The following is a 7,635-nucleotide window of genomic DNA, read 5'->3' as shown; positions in this document are numbered from 1 at the left end:
TAGACCTTTATAATTACCTTTTGGATACTGTGGTTCTATTTGATAATAATAGAGTAATTTTTAAAAGACGAGCGTTTCCTGTTTGCCGTTTTTGTTTGGTTTTGAAGGGGAGGGGTTAAGGTGGCCAAGGGACATCCTGTGCCTAGTGTCAGTTGGCAGGTTTGCCTGAGTGCCCCTTGTGCTCTTCCCTTCTGTTGGGTGCTGAAGGGGGCGCAGATCCCACCGATTATAAAATCGAAAGAGGAGGGAGGAGCTTGGAACAGTGCGGCAGCCTGTGGAAGTGCGGGAGCTCCTGGCGCCTCGGTGCTGGGCGACAGGATTCAGGAGCGAGGCAGGCGGAGGGCAGGCTCTAGGATGGGCTGGAAAGGTGGCCCCCCAGCAAAGGCTGGGCGCTTCCCACAGGACCCAGCAGCCTTCCTGGGAGCTTGAAACGTGGCTGGCGGCAGGGAGGCTTAGGGAAGGGGTGCAGAGGGCCCTCGTGCCAGTCTTTGGGGAAACCACGAAGGGCGCTATTCTGAACATTTGTTTGTTCGTGCACCAAAGCTACTCTAGATTGGTTGCATGCCTGAATGCACCCTGGTTCCGCTGGGTACGCGTTAATAGCCGCCATCCATTGAGGCCTAGAGAAAATGTTACCTTGCTCACAGAGCAATTGACGCTCGCTCTGCTCCTGGGCTTAGCAGTGGCCCAGAGGGAATTCAAGCAATTTGAGGGGGAAGTTCATGGAGGCTAGCAGAGTGCCCGCCTCAGCCACAAGCACAGCGCAGGCTGCATGGCTGCTGAAGCAGAGGCTGACGTGAGAGACATGAAGGTAGGCAGGCTAAGTCGTGAGTCTGGGGTGGAGAGGAGGTGACAAGATACTTAAGGGAGAATTAGAGGCAGGAGAGGCTACATTATTGTTGGAAAGGACCATAGAGGTCATGAACGCCGCTTCTCTCTTTATAAAGGTGCGTAACCAGAAGCACAGGGAGGGGAAGTGGTGCCCCAAAGCTCACACTTGAAAGGATGTGACTTCTCCGTTTTTACACTGAAAATTTCCAAAAGGATGATAGGGCAGCAGGGCAGGCAGCCAGGGAGGGGCAGACGCCTGGGCTGGCACGGAGTGCCAGAGAGGTGGCCAGTCTCGGCCCCGATCTCCAGAACCAGCTGGAGAGTTGAGTCACATCCAGGAGCGGGGACTTCAGCGCAGTGGACACGGGGTGCCAAGCCCATATGTGCTCTGCTGAGCACAGGAGGAGGAACGGCAGGGTCAGGACAGTGTGTCCATGGAGCTGGGTCAATTCCATAGATGAGGAAACGAGGAAGGCCTTTTGGTGGTGGTATTTTTTTTTTAAGATTTTATTTTATTTTTAGAGGGAAGGGAAGAGGAGAGAGGGAGAGAAACATCAATGTCTGGTTACCTCTCAGGTGCCTTCTACTGGGGACCTGGCCTGCAACCCAGGCATGTGCCCTAACTGGGAGTCGAACCAGCAATCCTTTGGTTCGCAGGCGGGTGCCCAGTCCACTGAGCCACACCAGCCAGGGCCTGGTGGAGGTATTCTTAAAGATGGAAGTGTGGAAAGTGGGCTCCAATGGAGGAGGGAGCAGAGACTGGTTTGGCAACGGCTTGTGGAAGAGAAAACAGGGTCAACATGGTTGGCTTAGAGCAGGTTGGGGGTGCACAGGGATCTGAGACTTCAAGACTGGAATCTGGATTTGACCTGGTATGAGAAACCATTGATGCAAATAGATGGCAAGAGACCGAACGTGATGGAGAAGGAACCCTACCGTAGTCAGACACAGGGGACAACCAGCTATGAGCAATGGACAGGTCACGCCAGCGACACTGCAGGCTGGGAATTCGAGGATGGCAGGGGAAATGGCTCTCTTGAACACCAGGGCATTTGAACCCTCGAAGAGAGGTTAGCAGAGGTATTTTGGAAATACTTGGTGGAGGCCCACTGCTGCTCCAGATCTTGACCAGTCCTCGAGTCTGAGGACCAGAGTATGGGAGGTGCTCTGACTCGAGTGAAAGGCCATGGTACTTTGGGGTGCAACCCAAGGTAGAAACTTGGAGTAACTTCATTTGCTATGCAGTTACCAAGATTGGGGCTTTCGAGCTTCCCTGGGCGGCCTCTGGTGTCTGAAGGATCCAGTATAGTCCAAGACCAGAACTCCTTACGTGGAGCGGGGCTCTCAGGGGGTCTCTGTGCCCGTATGTCCCCTTCCTGGGCTCTAACCCCGTCTTCAGGCCTCTTCGAAGGGCCTGGCACGCTGTACTGCAGCCGTCCCTCCCCCCATCCTGGTCCTCAGTGCCATCGCGACCCTTGCTTTCCACCTGCCCTAAGCGCCACGGTGGCCCGAGGCCAGCATCTCTGGGAGGCGCGCACTCCAGTGTGGCGGCCTCTGAGGTCGAGCAGGTGTGGGTCTCAACTTCGCCCGGTGACCCTGCACAAATTAATGACCAGAACACCAACTTCCTCATTGGTTCACTGGGGACAACAAAGTTCCCATTGTTCTAAGGCTTAAATAACATAAAGAATAAATACATAGCCAAGGCATTGGCACCTCCTTGGGTTTTGATAAAAGTTGCATAGGAGCTAAAATTTCATTATGAGTTTCTAGCTAATGACAGCTTAGTAAAAACAAGTCCACGTAGGTTGTGGGCTGGTGGTGTATTTTAAAAGAATGAATCAGTGAAAAAGAAATTTCCCCGGCAGGCAGAAGCAGAAAATTATTTTCATGTGAGGAAATTCAAATCAAACCACATGGGCACATACACTGGGTGGTGTTGGCAGAGTATTGGTATCTCCCACCGTGGGGGTGGGGAGGCTTCGGCTCTCACTGCAGCCATGTGCCGGAGTTTGCAGCGGGCAGCACCCTCCTTGCTGGGTGCCTGGTACTTCCCCCCCCGGGCCTTCTCTGGGTGCCCTTAGTCTAATTAGAAAGCCAGGCTTTCAAACTCCTGAATTGCCAGCTGCCCCTGGCCCCATGAAGCTGTGTACCGGAAAAAATAATCATTTATTGAGCACATCTTAACTTCTGAAGACTTTGCATCCATCGTAACTCTGGCGTCTGCGTCAATTTTACTCGTTTTACAGGTGAAGAGCTGGAGGTTCAGAGAGATTAAACAGGCCCGAAGTCACACAGCCACCAAATGGTAGAGCCATGGTTTGAATTCACGTGTTTTTGACTCCCAAGGCCACGTGCTTGGCCACAAAGTTCTTTCCCTGGGACCCGAGGGGTTATTGAAAAAGGAAACCCTGCACCTCTTTCAAATCACTGCATTTTATTCTCAGGTTTTAAAATTTAAGACAAAATTAAGGGAAACAATGTATGAAGCAGAACATGCTCCGTGCCATATGTTTGTCAAAATTATGAATGTAGTAAAATTTTTTTTTAATTTAGAGGCGAAAAAGGCCTGGGCGTCCGGCCTGTGGTGTCCCAGCTGGGGACACCGAGACGGAGAGGAGCAGGTTGCCGCAGCCGGCTCGCTTGCGGGCGCACAGGGCCAGCGAGAGCAGCAGGGCGAGGGCCTGGCACCGGAGCGGGTGCTCGTTGTCACACAGCCCCCGTGTGGTTTATTCTGTGTGCAAAGCATCGCCCTGAGCGCCAGGGAAACAGAAAAGGGTCAGGAGGCCACCCACTGCCCTGACGGCACTTAGAACCTGGTGGGGATTCTGTGGCCGAATTCTCTAGAGTCAGCTTTTGGGGTCTGGAAACCGAGATTGTCACGGAGACCTGCAGGCGGCTATCTGTGCCGAAAGGGTTGCACCTCCGTCATTTCTTCCGTCCCTCCCGTTACAGTTGCTCTCGCTAGCCAGGTGTCTATGGGGACCTTTCCTGAGGCACTGTGGTAGCAGCTCCTCAGATTAAGGGATCAGGGCCCGAGGCCTCTGAGCCCTATTGTTGCCAGGGCAACGGTGAGTCAAGCCAAGGCCTCTCCAGCTTTCTGGAAAGTGTTCTGGCTGCTGAAGCCTCTTGCTGCTTCCCAGGCATAGTGGGAACTTCTAGATTTAAATTGAAAAATCCATTCTGCATTGGCGGCTTCTAGCTAGGTTCCTTGAGATGAGATTTTTGTTGTTGTTGTTAAAACATAATAGAATCTAACCCTTTTATTTCTATTTTCTACAAAAGGTAACTCCAGGCTAAAAGGATTTTTTTTTTTAATGAAGGAGGGAAAAGAAAAGGGAGTTAAACCAAGTCATGCTGATAGTGAGTGGCCTTTCGTGAAAACTCCCGGAAGCAGGCAGGCCCTAGCCATGAGGTTATTAGGGATAATAACAGTCATCACTAGGATTCACTAAGTCTTACCGCATCCCAGGCACTGTACTGACTTAATGCTGACATCTCTTTTATTTACCCTGTGGCAAACTGTGAAATCACAGGCAGATGAAGTTTGGAGAGATTAAGCAATTAGCCCAAGGTCACGTGGCCAGAATTTAAACCTCAGTATGTGCTGTTCACTGGTCTTATATACTGACTCCCAATTTCTTCAACATGGATCCTTAATTTAAAAAAAAAAAAAAAAAGGCAAACAGTACTAGTTCTCTCCGATGGGCAGCTCTGCCTGTCCTGTGGTCGCTGTGGGTGAGTTCCAGGCCCGGCGGTAAGCAGACAGGTTGCCGGCCAGCTGGCCCCGCGTCAGGATTGTGACCCAGCTCTCCTGAGCAGGAGAGGATGGGTTGGCTGGGCACCAGCTAGCCCCTGGTTTTAAACTGAGCCCCTTGCTTCCGGAGGGACTTTGGGAGAAGACTATCTGTTAGGGCATGGGGCTCCCTTTCTGTGTTTGCCTCTGATATTGGGGCCAAAGAGGCCATTTAACAGAGAAGGAGCTGAGTGCATCAGGTTATAAGGACGATAATAAAATAGCAAACTGACTTGAAATCTTTCAGGCTTATACTGCCTCTTGGGGTTCTCACCGTTCCTTCCCCCTCTACGCCATGAATGTACTCACTGCATCTCTTAACAAAATAAGATCCAAGGTCTCTCACTCAGACTATAATATAGAAGCTTCGCTACTGTCTACTAACTAGGATAATGGAAAGTTGAATTTCAATGACCAAGGTTATCAGTGAAAATTACCCTCACTAGTAATGTTATTGAAATAATGTATAACTGTTGCCGTTTAGAATCAGTGTAGTCTAATAGGTAGACAACCTTTCAAAAGAACCCAATAAGTTCTTTATTTTCAGGATCCACAAATACTAAACTTACACCCTCCAAGGACTGAAATGGATTGGATTTAAGCTAAATTCAATTAAGAAAATTAAACAGGTTATGAAATGGGACATTTACCATCCTTCTACTGAAGGAATGATCCAAGAACCACAAGGTTCCACGATCAGGTTTTCTGCAGGTAAATTATTTATGCAAATTCTTAAATCGAAGATAAAATTTTTATGCCTGGATTATCTTCCTTGCATTGACTTCCATCACCGGAAGTCAGCACATCCATTTTGTCCAAAGGTAAAGGCCCTAAGTTGGTTGGCTTAGTTACCCCCAAGCAGTGTAGTAACAAATGTCCCACTAAAATTATTATTATTCCTTTCCCCTTTTAACCCCGGGGTTTCCTTTGTTTATCTTGAAATACTGTTGCCTGGCCAAGCCAGAGGTTTGTGATACATTTTGAAATAAGGTTAGAAAAAACTAGCAGGCCAGTTTCGTCTGTTCCAGTCAAGCGGCAGACATGTTGAGAAGAAATAGCCACGTTTTCTTGCCCAGATCTCAGTTCCTCAGAGTCTGGGGCAGCATAAACTGCATACAAGCTTGCTTGGGTGTTCACTTTACCTAAAAGATTAACTCAGGTAATGATTGTACAAAAGAATTGCAGAATTAATTGAAAACACTTCCCCTCTCAATGAAAAGGCCACTGTTGGGGTTTTTTTTTTTTTCTTACTGCAAAGGAATTTCTAAGTTCTAAACAATAAAAACTTATCTTAGAAATGAATGAGCCCCTTATTTTTTCAAGAGAAGGTATCAAGGCTCCACCATAAATGTAACAGAAAAAATCATTTTATTTCCCACCCAGGGTGCAGACTTTTAACCATCTCCATGCCTGTGAAATTCCGTGGATGCTTAGAGTTCATCCCCTCCCTAGAGACACTCAACCTCTGTTAGTATATTTTAGAATCTCTTTCAGAGTCAGGACACAAAATCTTCATCAAGTTTATAAGGATGGGTCAAATTTTCTGTGCCTCATGTGTCAGTGTTTTCAAGCTTTTATTTTTAGCCTCAGAATCACCAGTGTAAATAAAACCAGTTTCAGAAGCTACAGATGTAAAATGACTGGAGCAGAGGGGCTGAGATTGGAGTGAGTGGAAGCTAACCCCACCTGCCTGGCCCTCCCGGACCCGGGGGCTGCTCTACGGGGGGTCTCTCGGGAGGATGCGGCTTCAAACTCCCTGCCCTGGCCAAGTCCTGCCCACTGTCTCCCTTGCTTTAACTTTCCCCAGTCTCAATCCAAAGTCTGCATGCTTCATTTATACTTAATTCTCGGATAGGACACAGGGTTCCTTAAGTTTATTTCTTCATTTAGGGTATACCTGCCTTTCTATTCTCTCTAACCTCTCCATCGCTGGACAGATGGTCTCAGCAGACATGGGGAGCCCCTCTACCCCGACCCATGAATCTAACCAGCCGACACCCACCAAGAATCCCTGGAAGGCTGGGGAAATAGCAGCACAGATGTCCAGAGAAGCCCTGTCAGAAGCTACAAGGATCCCCAAAGTTATTTTTACAGCAAAACGCCTACACTGTGAAGGAGAGGGAAGATTCAGCTGCAAGTTACAGCCCCGCGGGACTCTGGGCCACACACGGCAGCTTTGAGGGCCTCCCACCCTGTTTTCCTGGGCTCGATGGGCACGCTGAGTGTCCCCTGTGCTTGATGTCCCCAAGGGCAGGCTTCTGTTGCCGTACTTGCTCCTGGGTCTGGTCCTGCAAGGTACTCAATAAATGTTAAGTGAATGGGCAAAAAAGCCACAGATAGTACAGGAAGAAACACAGGTAAAGCCCCAAATCTCTCCCCCGTTGGGTTGCAGATGATCTTCTTCATTAAAGCTAATCCAAAAGCTTTAAAAGATGGGATAAAAGTGTATTTTATCATTCCCTCCAATATTTCAGCCCAAATATTACATAGAGCCAGTCCCAGGGTCGCTGCGGAATTCTCTTACCAGTCGCAGGATGCCTGGGGCGATGGCGCAGGTCCGCTGGGCTGCCGAGCCTCTGAAGGAGGGTCGCCCAGGCCCCTGAGAAGGCGTCCAGGGGCGGGTGGGCGGGTGGCGGAGCTGGACTGTGGGGAGACGGAGCCGCCGGCAGGTCCCTGCCACATCCAGGGCGCCCTCCCACCCGCGCTTGGCTGGCTGCGAGCTGTCACATTGTGACTGGTCTGTCTGTTTGGAGACCTCTCGTTTAAGTCGCCTTGCTCCGCTGCTCCTCTTTGCTCTCCAGAGCAGCGACTCACACACACAATCCACAACACTGGGGCGCCGGGACCCCCGGGGGCGACCTCCCCCAATCCCAGTCCATCAGTCCTGGAGGGCGTCCCCGGAGGCCCTCAGAACCAGGTCCCCACGGGACAGTCTTATCCTGTCCTCAGGCCCCTTTGCTGACCTCCTGGCTCCGTCTCCTCCTGCCTGAGACTCCATCGACCCCCTC

The sequence above is a fragment of the Pteronotus mesoamericanus genome, unplaced genomic scaffold (assembly GCF_021234165.1).
Source record: "Pteronotus mesoamericanus isolate MK-2021 breed Mesoamerican mustached bat unplaced genomic scaffold, CSHL_Meso_final scaffold_85, whole genome shotgun sequence".
Taxonomy (NCBI): domain Eukaryota; kingdom Metazoa; phylum Chordata; class Mammalia; order Chiroptera; family Mormoopidae; genus Pteronotus; species Pteronotus mesoamericanus.
This window is presented reverse-complemented; position numbering follows the sequence as displayed.